The sequence below is a fragment of the Urtica dioica genome, chromosome 8 (genome assembly GCF_054948205.1).
Source record: "Urtica dioica subsp. dioica isolate 48M chromosome 8, U.dioica_male_clone48M_v1_H2, whole genome shotgun sequence".
NCBI classification, from domain to species: Eukaryota; Viridiplantae; Streptophyta; class Magnoliopsida; order Rosales; family Urticaceae; genus Urtica; species Urtica dioica.
In genome coordinates this window covers 45,724,797-45,741,729 of record NC_142763.1, presented here as the reverse complement: position 1 = coordinate 45,741,729, position 16,933 = coordinate 45,724,797, and positions in this window count along the sequence as shown.

Below are 16,933 nucleotides of genomic sequence, written 5' to 3'. Positions count from 1 at the left end.
TCTTGTGACATTTCCAAGAGCGCGCACTCATCCTCCCTCGGTTCAGAAAGTCAAGGTCCCCCCTCCACGAGAGGGAGCGCGCTCCTCTTCTGCGACCCGAGCCTCTGCAGTACATGCTGCCCTCCTGCTTCTTGGCCCTTGAACTAGAACTCCGAGCTACGAGCACGCGACCCCTCGAAAGCCTTCACTAGAAGCTACGAGCCGGGTCCTACTCTAAAGCCTTGGACTCACAAAGCCTCCGAGCCCAAGATAGCCTCCCCACACAAATTGAACTACGTTCTGACCTGATCCCTACTGAAGGGTACGTAGGCAGCCAACCTTTGGCACGGTCACACCCCCCAAAACACACCTCAGGGTTTGGAGGGTGCAGATCGGTCTAGGAGCTCCCGTTTTTTTGCCCAGGCGCGATCACTTGGTCCGGGCTTGGATCGAACCGCCCGAGGTATTTAATCGTTGTTCATTTTCGTGCTACAACACGATATACCCTGAGCAACAGCTCTAAACGGGTACCATTAAGCTCAATAAAGCTCCATAACTCGTGATAATGGACAGGTTACAAACCGTAAGCCGTCATGCACTCCATAACTCGTGATTAAGGAGAGAAACCGTTCCATGAGCCTTAATGCATGGCCATAATGCAAAGATTCAAAACAGTCCAGGTCTTAATGAACGGTTCCATGTTTAATTCCCAACCATAACGCAGCATGAGGAATTAAAACATTCAGAAGTGAAATTTGTAGTAAAAAGAAAGCCCGAGACCGAGACATTCCTATTATCGGCCCGACCCCGATCACGGGCAAACAAAGGGGAAACGACGTCAAACGACCCCTGGCGGCTTGCCCCGGCCATTGGTCGGCCCTAGGGCTAGCCCCGGCCAATGGCCGGCCCAAATATCCTCGGCCATTGGCTGGCCCAAAGGCCAGACTCGGCCAATGGCCGAGCCAAAAGCTATACCCGGCCCTTGGCCGGCCCAAGGGCCATCCTCGTCCAATGGCCGGGCCAGGGTATCCTCGGCCATTGGCCGAGCCAGATTATCCCCGCCATCGGCCGGCCCAAAGGCCAGCCTCCGCCGATGGCCGGGCCAAGTTATCCTCGGCCATTGGCCGGCCCAATGGCCAGGCCAAATTATCCTCGGCTATTGGCCGGCCAAAGGGCCAGCCTCGGCCAATGGCCGAGTCAAGGCTATACCCGGCCATTGGTCGGCCCAAGGCTTGCCTCGGCCAATGGCCGGCCAAATGTGTCCACTCGGCCAAGGGGTTCCTTAAAACGTCCATTTATCGCCTATAAATACCGGGGTCCCTCTCTTGGTCCAGGTAATCCAATTTTGAGCCCCGAAACATTGTCGAATTCATAACTCACTCGTTTCACTCATCTTTGGCCTCTAAACACTCAAACCCTCTATATACCACCTCAATCCTACTAATGTTTAGCGTCGGAGAGGTAAACAGAGGCAACCCCTCTATTTCCCCTTTGTAGTTCACATCTCTTTTCTTACCTTTTCAGGTGTTTGGACGAGATAGACATCATCAACAGCTAATGGAAGACTTGGGATACCAAGTCCGACACGCTCGAACCGAAGCGAGGCCACTTGGTCCGGCCTTGGGCCTAACCACTTCCGGTTCCTAAATCGTTGTCCGAAAACGAGCGACAACATTTTGGCGCAAGAAGGAGGGGACCTCCCGACCTTGGCGACGCTCTCCCTTCCATTCCTCTTTCTCACCACACCTACGACTCTCAAAAGATGAGTCACATTCCCGCTACCTCCGCAGGCACTCGAGCAACGAGCTCGAGGTACGGCCTCCGAAGCCTCGCGCATCGTCTAGGAGGGCAACCTCATGATAACGAGAGCCAGCCCCAAGAACCGGTGAACGATCCCGAGGCCGCGCTCCGAGAGGATACGGCTCGAAGGCCCGCCGAGCTCCTAGACCGTCCCGGCGTCGACGTCACACTCATCGCCAACCTCCTCGGCTACGACGTCGAGGATAGGTCCGCCCGAGACAAGTCCGACCCCGACTACGTGGGGGAGTCAAGAACGGACGAGGCGACTCCTAGCCTCGCCAACTCTCGGTCCGAGAGAGCGAATGGCGCCGGGGCCGGACCGTCGCACACACCGCGGCAACAGGCACGGTCACACTCCCGGGGACTCGCCCCCTCGGTTTCAAGCGGCGGACGGACACGGCTCCTCACCAAGGAGAGAACGACCCTCGTGGACGATGGGGCCGATAGCCGAAGCGCTCGTCGGACAGTCCGGCCGAGGGCGACCTCGCCCCGCCAAGCGCCGAGTGCGGACCTTAGAGAACGCTTGACGGCGCAGAGAAACTCCCAAGGGGAAGATCTCTGCCAAAGGCTCAACTCTCGGCTGGACGCGCTCCCCGCCACAACTCTTGGCCGACCTCAGGTCAATGCCGGGGACCAAGCGTCCAACAGGCGACTCCCGCGGTCCCGGCGGTCAGCCCTGCTAACGGGCTCGACATCGTGACAATGATTCAAAGCCTCCAGAATCAAATCATTGAGATGAGGGAATCGGGGAGGCAGAGGCCTTATGGAGGGATCGAGGAGTCATGCTCTCCCTTCGCCGCTCAAATCCTCGCGCAACCTTTCGTGGGGAATTTCAAGCTGCCGTCCATCCCTTCCTATGACGGACGGACGGACCCGAACTTCCACATCCAGCACTACGAGACATGGATGACGATGCAGAGACAGTTGAACGCCACCCTGTGTCAAGCCTTCAGCCTGACTCTCACGGGGTCAGGATTTGAATGGTTCTGGAGCCTAACACTATGGAGCTTTTCGTCCTTACAAGCCTTACGAGAGGCCTTCCTTCCTCGTTTCGCCACTCTCGTTGTGCAAAAGAAGTCAAAGACCTACCTCATGTCTATCCAACAGGGGAGAGATGAGACTTTGAGGCAATACCTCGCGCGCTTCACCGAGGAGTCTCACAAGGTCGAAGGGTTCGACGACAAGGACGCCATCACGGCAATTACCGAGGGAGCTCGCACGAGCGACTTCCTCAAGTCTATTGTCGGAAAGGTCCCACGGGATATGGCGGAGCTAATGTCGAGAGTCCGCACTTACATGGGGATCGAGGACTACCACGATGGCCGAGACGGTAGGAAGACGGGGGGACAAAACAGTCGCCGCCGCGATGATCAGGACGGAGATCGTCCCGACCCTCGAAAGAGGAGGAACAAGGGAGGAGAAGCCCCTAACGGTCGCTCCCTCCCTGGACCGAGGCCTCCGCACGTCGATAGCTTTCGAAAGTTTTCGGCATTCACCCCCCCTGAACACTCCGCAAGAGCGGATCTTAGCCCTGCACCGCGACAAGCTAGGAAGCCCCGCTCCTCTCACAAAGGATCCCGCAAAGCGGGATCGAAGTAAGTTTTATGAATACCACCAAGACCATGGGCATCTGATGTCCGAATGTTACCAGCTCAAACGTTAGATCGAGGCCCTAATTCAAGATGGAAAGTTGAAAGAGTACGTCCTTAGAACAATCGGGACGGCCGAGCAGCAATCGAAGAACCGGAAAGCTCACAACTGCACGTCGTGGGCTCGATCATGGGCGGCCCGGAGTTCGGAGACTCGAGCACGCAAAGTGTTGTCGGCCCGACCCCGATCGAAGCTATTCAAAAGCAAAGAAGCAACCAGACTTGCCCTAGCCATTAATCGGCCCCTGGGCCGACTCGGCCAAGGGCCGGCCCAGTGGCCTCGGCCCAAGACCGAGCTCGACCTCGGCCCAACGAGCGACCTCGGCCTCGCGAGCGACCTCGGCCTCATGAGTTCGACCTCGGCCTCACGAGCGACCTCGGCCTCGCGAGCTCGACCTCGCCCTCACGGGCAACCTCGGCCTCGCGAGGTAGACCTCGGCCTCACGAGCTCGCCCCTCGGCCTCCCGAGCGACCTCGGCCTCCCGAGCGACCTCGGCCTCGCGAGCTCGACCTCGGCCTCACGGGTAACCTCGGCCTCACAAGCTCGACCTCGGCCTCACGGGCAACCTCGGCCTCGCGAGCTCGACCTCGGCCTCACAGGCCTATCCTCGGCCCTTTGCTATCCTCGGCCGGGCCTATGTTATCCTCGGCTGAGGGGCCCACCAATGACGCCAGCCCATGTTGTCCTCAGCCCAGGGGCACGCCAATGACACCAGCCTATGTTAAGCTTGGCCAAGGGGCACGTCAATAGCGCCAGCCTATGTTATCCCCTGCCGAGCCCATGCTATCCCCAGCCAAGGGGCCCACCAGTGACGCCACCCTGCACTATCCTCAGCCATGGGCTATCCTCGGCCATGGGTCATCCTCGGCCATTGGCTATCCTCGGTCATGAGCTATCCTCGGCCTTTTTGCTTCACTCGGCCAAGGGGCCCACCAATGACCCCTTGGTCGCCTATAAATACAAGAGGCCCACTCTCTTCAAAAGGTAATCCAAGTTTGAGAACTGAAACGCTGCCGAACTCACCTTTCGCTCGTTTCTCTCAAGTCTCGGTCCCTAAACACTTAAACCCTCTATTCTCCACCTCAATCCCACTAATGTTGAGCGTCGGAGAGGTAAACAGAGGCACCCCCTCTGTTTTGCCTTCTTAGCTCACGGTTCTCTCATCCTTTCTAGGTACCCCGGCGAGCTCAGACACCATCGACAACCAAGGGAAGATCTGGGCAACCAGGTCCGACACGCTCAAGCCCAGGCGAGGCCACTTGGTCCGGCCTTGGGTCTAACCGCCTGTGGCTTCTAAATCGTTGTCCGAAAAACGGCGACAACATTTTGGTGCTAGAAGGAGGGGATCTCTCGGCCTTGGCGACACATTGCCTCTACCACTTTCACCCCGACTCTCGAGCGATAAGTCACGTTCCCACTACCTCCGCGGGTACTCGGGCAACGAACTCGAGGTACGGTCTCCGACGCCTCGCACACCGTCTTGAAGGGCAACCTCGCAATAGCGAGAACCAGCCCCAAGACCCGGTGAACGACCCCGAGGTCGAGCTCCGAGAGGACACGGCCCGGCGGCTTGCGGAGCTCCTTGACCGTCCCGGCGTTGACGGCTCGCTCATTGCCGATCTCCTCGGCTACGATGTCGAGGATCGATCCGCCCATAACGACTCCGACCCCGACTATGTGGGGGAGTCGAGGACCGACAAGGCGACTCCTAGCCTCGCCCATTCGCGGTTCGAGAGGCCCAATGGCGTTTTGGCCGACCCGTCGCGTCCGTCGCGACAGCAGGCACGGTCGCGTTCCTAGGGACTCGCCCCTTTGGTTTCAAGAGGCGGTCGGACACGGCCCCTCGCCGAGGAGAGAGCGACTCTGGGTAATGATGGGGCCGATAGCCGAAGCGCTCGCCGCGCGGCCTGACAAAGGGCGAACTCGCCCCACCATGCACCGAGCCTGGACCTTAGAGAGCGCTTGACGACACAGAGAAACTCCCGGGGGGAGGATCTCCACCAAAGCCTCAACTCTCGGAGGGACGCGCCCTTCGTCGCGCAAGTCCTCACGCAACCTTGCGTGGGGATCTTCAAATTGCCATCCATCCCTCCCTATGATGGGCGGACTGACCCAAACTTTCACATCCAACACTACGAGACATGGATGATAATGCAAGGGCAGCCGGACGTGACCCTATGCCAAGCCTTCAGCCTAACCCTCACGGGGTCGGGCTTTGAGTGGTTCCGGAGCCTAAGACCCGGGAGCATCCTGTCCTTTCGGGCTTTGCAGGAAGCTTTCCTCGCCCGCTTCGCCACGCTCGTGGCACAAAAGAAGTCAAAGACCCACCTCCTCTCCATTTGGCAGGGGAGAGACGAGACGTTGAGGCAATACCTCGCTCGCTTCACCGAGGAGTCTCACAAAGTCGAGGGGTTCGACGACAAGGACGCCATCACGGCGATCACCCAAGGAGTTCGCACCCGACTTCCTCAAGTCCATCGTAGGGAAGGTCCCGCGAAGCATGGCAGAGCTGATGACGAGAGCCCGCACGTATATGGGAATCGAGGACTATCTCGATGGCCGAGATGGCCGGAAGTCAGGGGGACAAGGTAGTCGACGCCGCTACGACCCAGACGGAGATCGTCCCGACCCTCAAAAGAGGAGGAACAAGGGAGGCCAGGCCCCTAACGGCCGCTCCCTCCCCGGACCAAGACCGGCACACGTCGATAGCTTCCGAAAGTTCTCGACGTTTACCCCCTTGAACACCCCACTGGAGCGGATCCTGGCTCTGCACCGCGAAAAGCTAGGGAGCCCTACTCCTCTCACAAAGGATCCTGCAAAGAGGGATCGAAACAAGTTCTACAAATACCACCAAGATCACGGGCATCTGACATCCGAATGCTATCAACTCAAGGGTCAGATCGAGGCCCTGATCCAATACGGGAAACAGAAGGAATACGTCCTTAGAATGATCGGGACGGCCGCGGCGCACGATGAGCGCCCGCGGCAAGAAAGAAAGGGTCCGGCGACGGTGACCGTCACGGACCGAGCAGCCATTGAAGAACCAGAGAGCTCGCAACTGCACATCGTGGGCGCGATCATAGGAGGCCCGGAGTTTGGAGACTCGGCCACACGAGGGAAGAAGTACGTGCGCGAAGTTTCCCAAGGGAAAATAGAGCACTACATCAACCACACATACGAGGCTCCTCCCCCGGCCCCGTTCGAGTCCATGTTTTTCACTGGCCAAGAGGCGGCGCGAGTCCTCCACCCACATAACGACGCGATAGTCATCTCGGCCCCGGTCGCCAACAACCTCGTCCGGAGAATCCTAATTGACAATGGGAGCTCCGCCGACATAATCTTCAAATCGGCGTTGGACAAGATGAAGCTATCCGGAATCAGACCAACCCCGATATCAACCCCGCTCTTCGGCTTCTCCGGGGAAAGGGTCATGACGGAGGGAACTATGGAGCTCCCGGTTACCTTCGGTACACCGGGGGGGCTCAAGGTGACCCACATCGTGTCGTTCCTGGTCGTGGACCGGCCCTCAGCATACAACATCATCGTCGGCCGCCCGACTCTCAATCGGTTAAAGGCCATAACGTCCACATACCATCTGATGATGAAGTTCCCGACCGAGAAGGGGATCGCCATAATGTTGGGAGACCAATCAATGGCGAGGATGTGCTACATCCAAGGCGTGGACGGAAAGGGAAAAGGGGCGATGGTGAGCACCATCTTCCAGCTCGGGGACAAATTCCCGTGCGAGACAGAGGAAGGAGGGACCTTCGGAGAACTGGACCAAAGGGACGACGTCGAGCGTCGAAAGGTGGAGACACCGGACGACCTCGTTCCCGTCGCGTTGGACGACGCCAAGCCTGACCAAGTAGTCCAGGTAGGGGCCCAACTCCCGTCCGAAGTTCGAGCCCAGCTCACCACCTTCCTTCGCGAGCACAAAGACATCTTCGCATGGACCCACGCCGACATGCTGAGGATAGACCCCGAGATAATGGTTCACCGTCTCAACGACGACAAGAGAGTGGCTGAGCGCGTTCAACCGCGACAGACGTTCAGTGGAGAGAGGTACCAAGCCATTGGTGAAGAGGTTGACAAACTTCTCGCCGCCGACTTTATCATGGAGGTAGAACACCCCAAGTGGGTGTCCAACGTGGTGATGGTCAAAAAGCCAAACGGGAAGTGGCGAATCTGTATCGACTACAAAGATCTCAACAAAGCCTGCCCGAAGGACAGCTTCCCTCTCCCGAGGATCGAGCAACTTGTGGACGTCACGGCGGGCCACGAGTTATTAAGCTTCATGGACGCCTGCTAAGGTTACAATCAGATCCGCATGCACGAGCCGGATCAGATCAAGACCACCTTTGTTACAAACCGCGGACTCTACTGTTACAAGGTCATGCCCTTCGGCCTCAGAAACGCTGGGGCGACGTATCAAAGGTTGGTGAACCGAATGTTCGCCGATCAAATCGGCAAAACTATGGAGGTCTACGTTGACGATATGCTCGTCAAAAGCCTCAAGACCCACGACCACGTTCGAGACCTGGGAGAAATGTTTGCAATCCTGCGACGCTACAAGATGAAGCTCAACCCCAACAAGTGCGCTTTTGGGGTCGAGTCCGGAAAATTCTTGGGCTACATGGTTAGCCGCCGCGGGATCGAGGCTAACCCTGAGAAGATTAGGGCTGTCTTAGAAATGAGATCGCCACAGAAAGTGAAAGAAGTTCAGAATCTGACAGGAAGGATCGCCGCCCTAACGCGATTCGTGTCCAAGGCCACCGACAAGTGCCAACAGTTTTTTAAGGCACTAAAGAAGACCGACGGGTTTGTGTGGACAGAGAAGTGCGAGGAAGCATTCCGCGAAATGAAAGCCTACTTCGCCTCCCCCTCGTTCCTTGCGAAGACAAAGAATGGCGAAACCTTGTACATCTACCTCGCGGTTTCCGGCAGGGCCGTGAGCGCGGTTCTCATACGCGAAGAAGACAAGGTGCAATGGCCGGTCTGCTATGTTAGCAAGGCGCTCCTCGACGCCGAGACTCGATACCCGGAAATCGAGAGATTGTCCCTCGCCCTTGTCATGAGCGCGAGAAAACTCCGACCCTACTTTCAGGCGCACCCCATTGTGATCCGCACAGGACATCCCATCGAGAAGGCCCTTCAAAAAGGGACCTCCTCTCGAATGGCCATGTGGTCCCAAGAGCTGGGCGAGTACGGGGTCGAGTTCCAGCCAAGAACCGCCATCAAGGGCCAGGCCCTCGCCGACTTCATCGCCGAATTCACAACACCCTCGACCGACGAAGGCGACGAGAGTCGTAAGGGCACGAAAGACGAGGAGGACGACCACGGCGAGCCGTCGAGGAAGAGGACCAACGGCCCGACAGGGCCGGTCTAGGACTTGAACGTAGATGGCGCGTCAAACGCCCGGGGGGCTGGCGCCGGCGTTGTGCTCACAAATCTCGACAGGGAAAAACTGAGATATGCCCTGCGGTTCGAGTTCAAGGCTTCCAACAACGAGGCGGAGTATGAGGCTCTGATCGTTGGCTTAGAGCTGACGGACAGGCTAGGCGCCCAAAACCTGCGCATCCACTGCGACTCGCAATTGATCGTGAACCAGGTTAAGGGTGACTACGCCGCTAAAGAGCCGAACATGGTCGCATACTTGTCTAAAACCCGAAAGAACCTAGAGGCACTGTCATGGTTCGAGATCGTCCAAGTCCCCCGAGAAGCAATAATCGACGCTGACGCCCTAGCTCGCCTCGCGTCCGGGATAGACGAGGAGGGCGAAGGCAGCGTCCCGATCGAGGTGCTGACCCGACCCTACGTCTCGAGAGGCGACGTAGGGGCAGTTGACGAGACCCCGCCTCCCTCGTGGATGACACCGCTCGTAGATTTCCTTAAGCGGGGAGTCGTCCCCGAAGACAGAGAGGAGGCCAAAAAGCTGAGAAGCTTGGCGCCGAAGTACACAACGAGGGAGAACAACCTGTTCAAGAGAGGCTATTCCATGCCCCTCCTCCGCTGCTTGATCGAGGTCGAGGCGAAGAGGGCGCTTCGCGAGGTGCATGAAGGGGTGTGCGAAAACCATGCCGCCGGACAGTCTTTGGCATTGAAACTCCTAAGGCTCGGATATTTTTGGCCAACCTTGAAGAAGGACTCCCACGAGTGGGCCAAAAGGTGCGACAAATGCCAAAGGTTCGCCCACATCCCGCGCCAAGCACCGGCACCGCTATGTCCGATCATCGTACCGCGCCCTTTCGCAAAGTGGGGAATCGATCTCATCGGCGAGCTACCTATGGCTCCGAGGCAATACAAGCATGCGATCGTGGCAATCGACTATTTCACAAAGTGGGTAGAGGCCGAACCGCTGGAAAAGATCACCGAGACAAACAAAACGAACTTCATCTGGAAGAACATTGTCTGCCGCTTCGGGATCCCCGCGTCGATTGTGACTGATAACGGAAAGCAATTTGACAACGCGCGCCTCCGAGAAGTATGCGAGCAATTGGGCATTAGAAAGACTTTCTCTTCCCCCCGCCATCCTCAAGCCAACGGCCAGGTAGAGGCGGTCAACAAAACGATCAAGGAGAATCTGAAAAAGAAGCTGGAGGAGAAAAAGGGGGCTTGGGCCAACGAGGTCCCCATCGTCCTGTGGGCATACCGCACCACCGCGCGAAACGCAACCGGCGAAACTCCTTTCGCTCTCGCGTTCGGCGTCGAGGCCGTGGTACCCGTCGAGACCAAGCTGCCGACCTTGCGCATCGAGGAATACGAAGAAACCGCCAACGACAACGTGATCAGGCTCGAGCTGGACCTCATAGATGAGAGGAGGGCGGACGCGCTCACCCGCCTTGCTTCACAAAAGAGGAAGGTCGAAAAATACTACAACTCCAAGGTCAAGCTACTGCAGTTCACCGACGAAAGCCTCGTCCTCAGGAGGGTGTTCCAAAACACCAAAGTGCAAGGGGCAGGAGTCTTGGGCCCCACTTGGGAAGGCCCATACCGCGTGCGCCGAGCCATCCACAACGGCACGTACGAGCTCGAGAACCGGGAAGGACTCGTATTCACGCACCCTTGGAACGCGGAACACCTTCGGCGGTACTACCAATAGACGCCCGTTCCCGCTTACTCTATGTTTTGTTATGTCATTCTATTTTTAATTTTTGAAATGACATTTTTAAATCTCAAGTACGGCCGAACGGCCTGGGAATGTAATTTTTTTTTACTATTTCAACGTTGTAATCGAATTACACTCTGCTTCGAAACCTTTGCTTTATTTTTGTAACAATTTCTCGTCTTCTCTGCGAGTACCCGAGAAACTCGGGGGGCTAACGGATTGTTGGGACTTTGACTTCGCCTAGTCGAGCTCGCCACTTCGCCTGGTCGAGCGCCTAGTCGAGCTCACCACTTCGCCTGGTCGAGCTCCTAGTCGAGCTCGACACTTCGCCTGGTCGAGCTCCTAGTCGAGTTCATCACTTCGCCTGGTCGAGCTCGCCACTTCACCTGGTCGAGCTCCTAGTCGAGCTCATCACTTCGCCTAGTCGAGCTCGCCACTTCGCCTGGTCGAGCTCCTAGTCGAGCTCATCACTTCGCCTGGTCGAGCTCGCCGCTTCGCCTGCTCGAGCTCCTAGTCAAGCTCGTCGCTTCGCCTAGTCGAGCTCGTCACTTCGCCTAGTCAAGCTCGCCACTTCGCCTGGTCGAGCGCCTAGTCGAGCTCGCCACTTCCCCTGGTCGAGCTCCTAGTCGAGCTCGCCACTTCGCCTGGTCGAGCTCCTAGTCGAGCTCATCACTTCGCCTGGTCGAGCTCGCCGCTTCGCCTGGTCGAGCTCCTAGTCAAGCTCGTCGCTTCGCCTTGTCGAGTTCGCCACTTCGCCTAGTCGAGCTCGTCACTTCGCCTAGTCGAGTTCGCCACTTCGCGCTTCGCCTAGTCGAGCTCGAGTTCGCCACTTCGCCTGGCCGAGCTCGTCACTTCGCCTAGTCGAGTTCGCCACTTTGCCGCTTCGCCTGGTCGAGCTCGCCACTTCGCCGCTTCGCCTGGTCGAGCTCGCAACTTTGCCTGGTCGAGCTCATAGTCGAGCTCGCCACTTCGACTAGGCGTCTTCTCTGAGAGTAACCGAGAAACTCGGGGGGCTAACGGATTGTTGGGACTTCGACTTCGCCTAGTCGAGCTCGCCACTTCGCCTGGTCGAGCGCCTAGTCGAGCTCACCACTTCGCCTGGTCGAGCTCCTAGTCGAGCTCGCCACTTCGCCTGGTCGAGCTCCTAGTCGAGCTCATCACTTCGCCTAGTCGAGCTCGCCACTTCGCCAGGTCGAGCTCCTAGTCGAGCTCATCACTTCGCCGGGTCGAGCTCGCCTCTTCGCCTGGTCGAGCTCCTAGTCTAGCTCATCACTTCGCCTGGTCGAGCTCGCCTCTTCTCCTGGTTGAGCTCCTAGTCAAGCTCGTCGCTTCCCCTAGTCGAGCTCGTCACTTCGCCTAGTCAAGCTCGTCACTTCGCCTGGTCGAGTTCGCCACTTCGCTTGGCCGAGCTCGTCACTTCGCCTAGTCGAGTTCGCCACTTCGCCGCTTCGCCTGGTCGAGCTCGCCACTTCGCCTGGTCGAGCTCGCCACTTCGCCTAGTCGAGTTTGCCGCTTCGACTGGTCGAGCTCACCACTTCGCCTGGTCGAGCTCACAGTCGAGCTCGCCACTTCGACTAGGCGTCTTCTCTGAGAGTAACCGAGAAACTCGGGGGGCTAACGGATTGTTGGGACTTCGACTTCGCCTAGTCGAGCTCGCCACTTCGCCTGGTCGAGCGCCTAGTCGAGCTCACCACTTCGCCTGGTCGAGCTCCTAGTCGAGCTCGCCACTTCGCCTGGTCGAGCTCCTAGTCGAGCTCATCACTTCGCCTAGTCGAGCTCGCCACTTCGCCAGGTCGAGCTCCTAGTCGAGCTCATCACTTCGCCGGGTCGAGCTCGCCTCTTCGCCTGGTCGAGCTCCTAGTCTAGCTCATCACTTCGCCTGGTCGAGCTCGCCTCTTCTCCTGGTTGAGCTCCTAGTCAAGCTCGTCGCTTCCCCTAGTCGAGCTCGTCACTTCGCCTAGTCAAGCTCGTCACTTCGCCTGGTCGAGTTCGCCACTTCGCTTGGCCGAGCTCGTCACTTCGCCTAGTCGAGTTCGCCACTTCGCCGCTTCGCCTGGTCGAGCTCGCCACTTCGCCTGGTCGAGCTCGCCACTTCGCCTAGTCGAGTTTGCCGCTTCGACTGGTCGAGCTCACCACTTCGCCTGGTCGAGCTCATAGTCGAGCTCGCCACTTCGACTAGGCGTCTTCTCTGAGAGTAACCGAGAAACTCGGGGGGCTAACGGATTGTTGGGACTTCGACTTCGCCTAGTCGAGCTCGCCACTTCGCCTGGTCGAGCGCCTAGTCGAGCTCACCACTTCGCCTGGTCGAGCTCCTAGTCGAGCTCGCCACTTCGCCTGGTCGAGCTCCTAGTCGAGCTCATCACTTCGCCTAGTCGAGCTCGCCACTTCGCCAGGTCGAGCTCCTAGTCGAGCTCATCACTTCGCTTGGTCGAGCTCGCCTCTTCGCCTGGTCGAGCTCCTAGTCTAGCTCATCACTTCGCCTGGTCGAGCTCGCCTCTTCTCCTGGTTGAGCTCCTAGTCAAGCTCGTCGCTTCGCCTAGTCGAGCTCGTCACTTCGCCTAGTCAAGCTCGTCACTTCGCCTGGTCGAGTTCGCCACTTCGCTTGGCCGAGCTCGTCACTTCGCCTAGTCGAGTTCGCCACTTCGCCGCTTCGCCTGGTCGAGCTCGCCGCTTCGCCTGGTCGAGCTCGCCACTTCGCCTGGTCGAGCTCCTAGTCGAGCTTGCCACTTCGCCTGGTCGAGCTCCTAGTCGAGCTCATCACTTCGCTTGGTCGAGCTCCTAGTCGAGCTCGCCACTTCGCCTGGTCGAGCTCCTAGTCGAGCTCATCACTTCGCCTGGTCGAGCTCGCCGCTTCTCCTGGTCGAGCTCCTAGTCAAGCTCGTCGCTTCGCCTAGTCGAGCTCATCACTTCGCCTGGTCGAGCTCCTGGTCGAGCTCGTCATTTCGCCTAGTCGAGCTCGCCACTTCGCCTGGTCGAGTTCGCCACTTCGCTTGGCCGAGCTCGTCACTTTGCCTAGTCGAGCTCGTCACTTCGCCTGGTCGAGTTCGCCACTTTGCTTGGCCGAGCTCGTCACTTTGCCTAGTCGAGCTCGTCACTTCGCATAGTCGAGTTCGCCACTTCGCGCTGCGCCTAGTCGAGCTCGTCACTTCGCCTGGTCGAGTTCGTCACTTCACTTGGCCGAGCTCGTCACTTCGCCTAGTCGAGCTCGTCACTTCGCCTAGTCGAGTTCGCCACTTCGCGCTTCGCCTAGTCGAGCTCGTCACTTCGCGTGGTCGAGTTCGCCACTTCGCTTTGCCGAGCTCATCACTTCGCCTAGTCGAGCTCGTCACTTCGCCTACTCAAGCTCGTCACTTCGCCTAGTCGAGTTTGCCGCTTCGCCTGGCCGAGCTCGCCACTCCGCCTAGTCGAACTTGTCACGTCGTCTAGTCGAGCTCATCACCTCGTCTAGTCGGGCTCGCACAATGACACATTTTACGCACCGAAAGGTAGCTAAAGATTAACAAGTCGGATCTGCGCACCGGACCTCCAACCCCCGCGCGACGCACTTGCGCAATTCCACGCCCCGCACACCGATAGGCAACGGGGCATCGGTAGATCGCGTTCGCGCACCGGACCGTCGATCTCGGCAGTCAAAACCCAAAACGTGACGCGCGTACCGACGAGTACCACGCTCACCAGGAACTGCAAGCTCGTCCCGATACGCACGCCGATAGGTAGCGTACTCGCCGGAAGATGAGCGCGACGGCCACCCAGCTCGCACACGCCGACAGGCGACGAGTCACGAATGGATGGCCGAAGGTCGCACCCGCCGGGCGAATCAGGTCCAGCCAGCGTCCGCGGGAAGCTTCGCCGCCAAGTGCGACAGTAAGCCGTGGAAACCGGTTATGCTAGGTAAGGCAAGGCGGGCTCGTGAGACACGCACCAATCACAACGCGCGAATCGATTACGCTAAGCATGGCAAGTCGAGAAAATAAAACGCATAACAGACAAAAAAAAAGCTTTTACTAAGGCGAACAATGTTGTACGAACAACCCAAAAGGAAAAGTGTGAGAACACGACAAACTTCTAACGGAAGAAAGACATAACAAAATTCCGGAAGAATGCGTGACGCAAGCGCTAAACAAGTGCGCGGAAAACCGAAGAAAACCCTGCTACTCCGAGGCGAAGTCTATCTGCTCTTCGTCTTCCTCGGGGCAGGGGGCGCCAAACCCACCGACGGCTTCTCCGTTGAGTTGACGGTTCGCCAACTGGGCGGCTTCCGCGGGGGCTTGAGGACGCAGGTCGTCCTTAGGCGGCTCGTCATCTAGAGGAGGTAACATGATGTCGAAAAAGGAAAACGTGGTCCCACGAGACACGTTCTCCTTCACGGTCGCATCTCGGACCCGTTTGGCTGCCTCATAGCGAGCCGCCTCCAGCGCGAGGTCCCAATCATCCTCCAGGTCCGTCTTGGACTGCACGGCGTCGTCTTTCTCCTCGGCAAGGATCTGCACCTCCGCCCGCAAAGTATCCCTCTTCCTCTCGGCCTTGACCCGGGAGATCTCACTCACTGACAGCCGGGCGTGGACGATGTTCAGCTCCTCGTCCCGGCCCGAGAGCGCCGCCTGGAGCTTCTTTGTCTCCCCTAAGAAGGTGTCGGCCGCCTGCTCCGCCTTCTCCCGAGACGCCTGCCCGGCCGTGCGAAGCAATTCCTCGGTCGCCAACTCCTCGCGAGCTCGCTTCAGCTCCTCCTCGAGTGCTTGGAATTCACGAGCGGTACGGGCTCCCGCTAGAGCGTCAGCATGGGCGGCCGCCGTGCTCTCCTTGTCCTTCTCCATAATCTGCATGCACCGCAGCAGGTCCCGGAGAATGCGACCGCTTCGCTCTTGACGTGCGAGCATCTGCAGAGACAAGCGATATACGTATAATCAAAGGAAGCATAAGGGTTACGCATGAGATAAGCAAGCGTATCGTACCTTTTGGGCATCGTCGATCCCGTTTTGGAAATGCTCCAGATCGCTTGCCGTCAACAAACCCTTGAAGTCCCGCAGAGAGGTCCCAAGAATCCCTCGGGAGCACTGATCCCTCAGCTCCGCCGCCTCCGCCAAGAGCATCGAATCCATGCTATCCGGCACCGTCGATGTGTGGGCGCGCTTGTGGCCGGAGGGTGGCCCGAAGGAAGACGACGACGACGATCGGTTGTTAGAAGAGATCGCCTCGTTCCCCGCCTGCGGTGGCGCCCCTCGGTGGCGAACCTCGGCTCGGGGGCAAGCCGCGGCCGTATCTTCAGCAATAGGTGCCACTTTCGGCACGTGTGTGCGCGGCCGATGTCGTCTGGGGATGGTATCTGAAAGAGAGTGAGACGGCAGTAAGTTAGAACACACACGATAAGCGTAAATACAACGAAAAACGCAATAACGCAAGAGCGTGTGAACGGATGGTACCCCCCGCGTCGGGGGGAGGGGCGGACGAACCCCCCGCCTCTGATACAGGGTCCTCCGTAACCTCCACGCCAAGGCCTTGGCATGACGGGATGCTGTCGCAAGGCACGAACCACCCGGTCCTCGCCATTAGGTCCGGGGACTCAAACAGTGACCCCTGCCGCCTCGAATCCGGGATCGCTTTGATCATAGATATGAGTTTGGAGTCTTCTACATCCCCGACGGAGGGAAAGTCGACCGCGGGCCCAAACGCTAAGGGCGCGGACCCAAAGGCCGACTCGGAAACCCACACCCAAGGGTACCGGTGCTTCGAGGTAACCTTGGTAACGATGGAGATGCGTTTCTGAGGGCACGCACAGTAGAAGCCCGGTTTCCCCGGGACCCCGCGAACGATTACAAGATCCTAGATATCGTCTGCGGTGACTGCCCGCTTCTTCGCTATGTAGAGCATCATATGGCAGGCGGCGATCGCCCGGTAGAAGGACGGAGACATCTGCGACGCGTGCAACCCCAAGCGAATCAATAGCTCTTGGACCACCGGTTGGAAGGGTAACCGTAACCCCCCGCGAAGACTTGCCTCGTGAATGGCCGCGTGTCCCTTCGGAGGGCGAGTCGGACGATCGTCAGGCAGCGGCCTCAGGATCGACACCGAGTCCGGGATGCCGTAATGCTTCCTCAAACTCGCGAAGCTAACGACCGAGAGCGAGCTCGGGACATCAACGCCCGAGCAGTCCAGGTCACCACCGATTGCAGACCCCTCACGGCGGCCGCCCGAGCCAACCGGCCCTGTCTCCCCCTTGTCCGGCCCGGCGGCGGGCCCACCATCGGCACCCGGCCTGGCCGGGGAGTCCCCTCGCGCGCGCAGGTCACCCGGACTCCTTGAACACTCGCCCGGCCCATTGGCGTTTGCACCTGGCCCGACAGCGCTGCCCGACTCGCCAGGTGGGACGCCGCCGCCCCCTGGCCGGCGCTTTACGGCGAG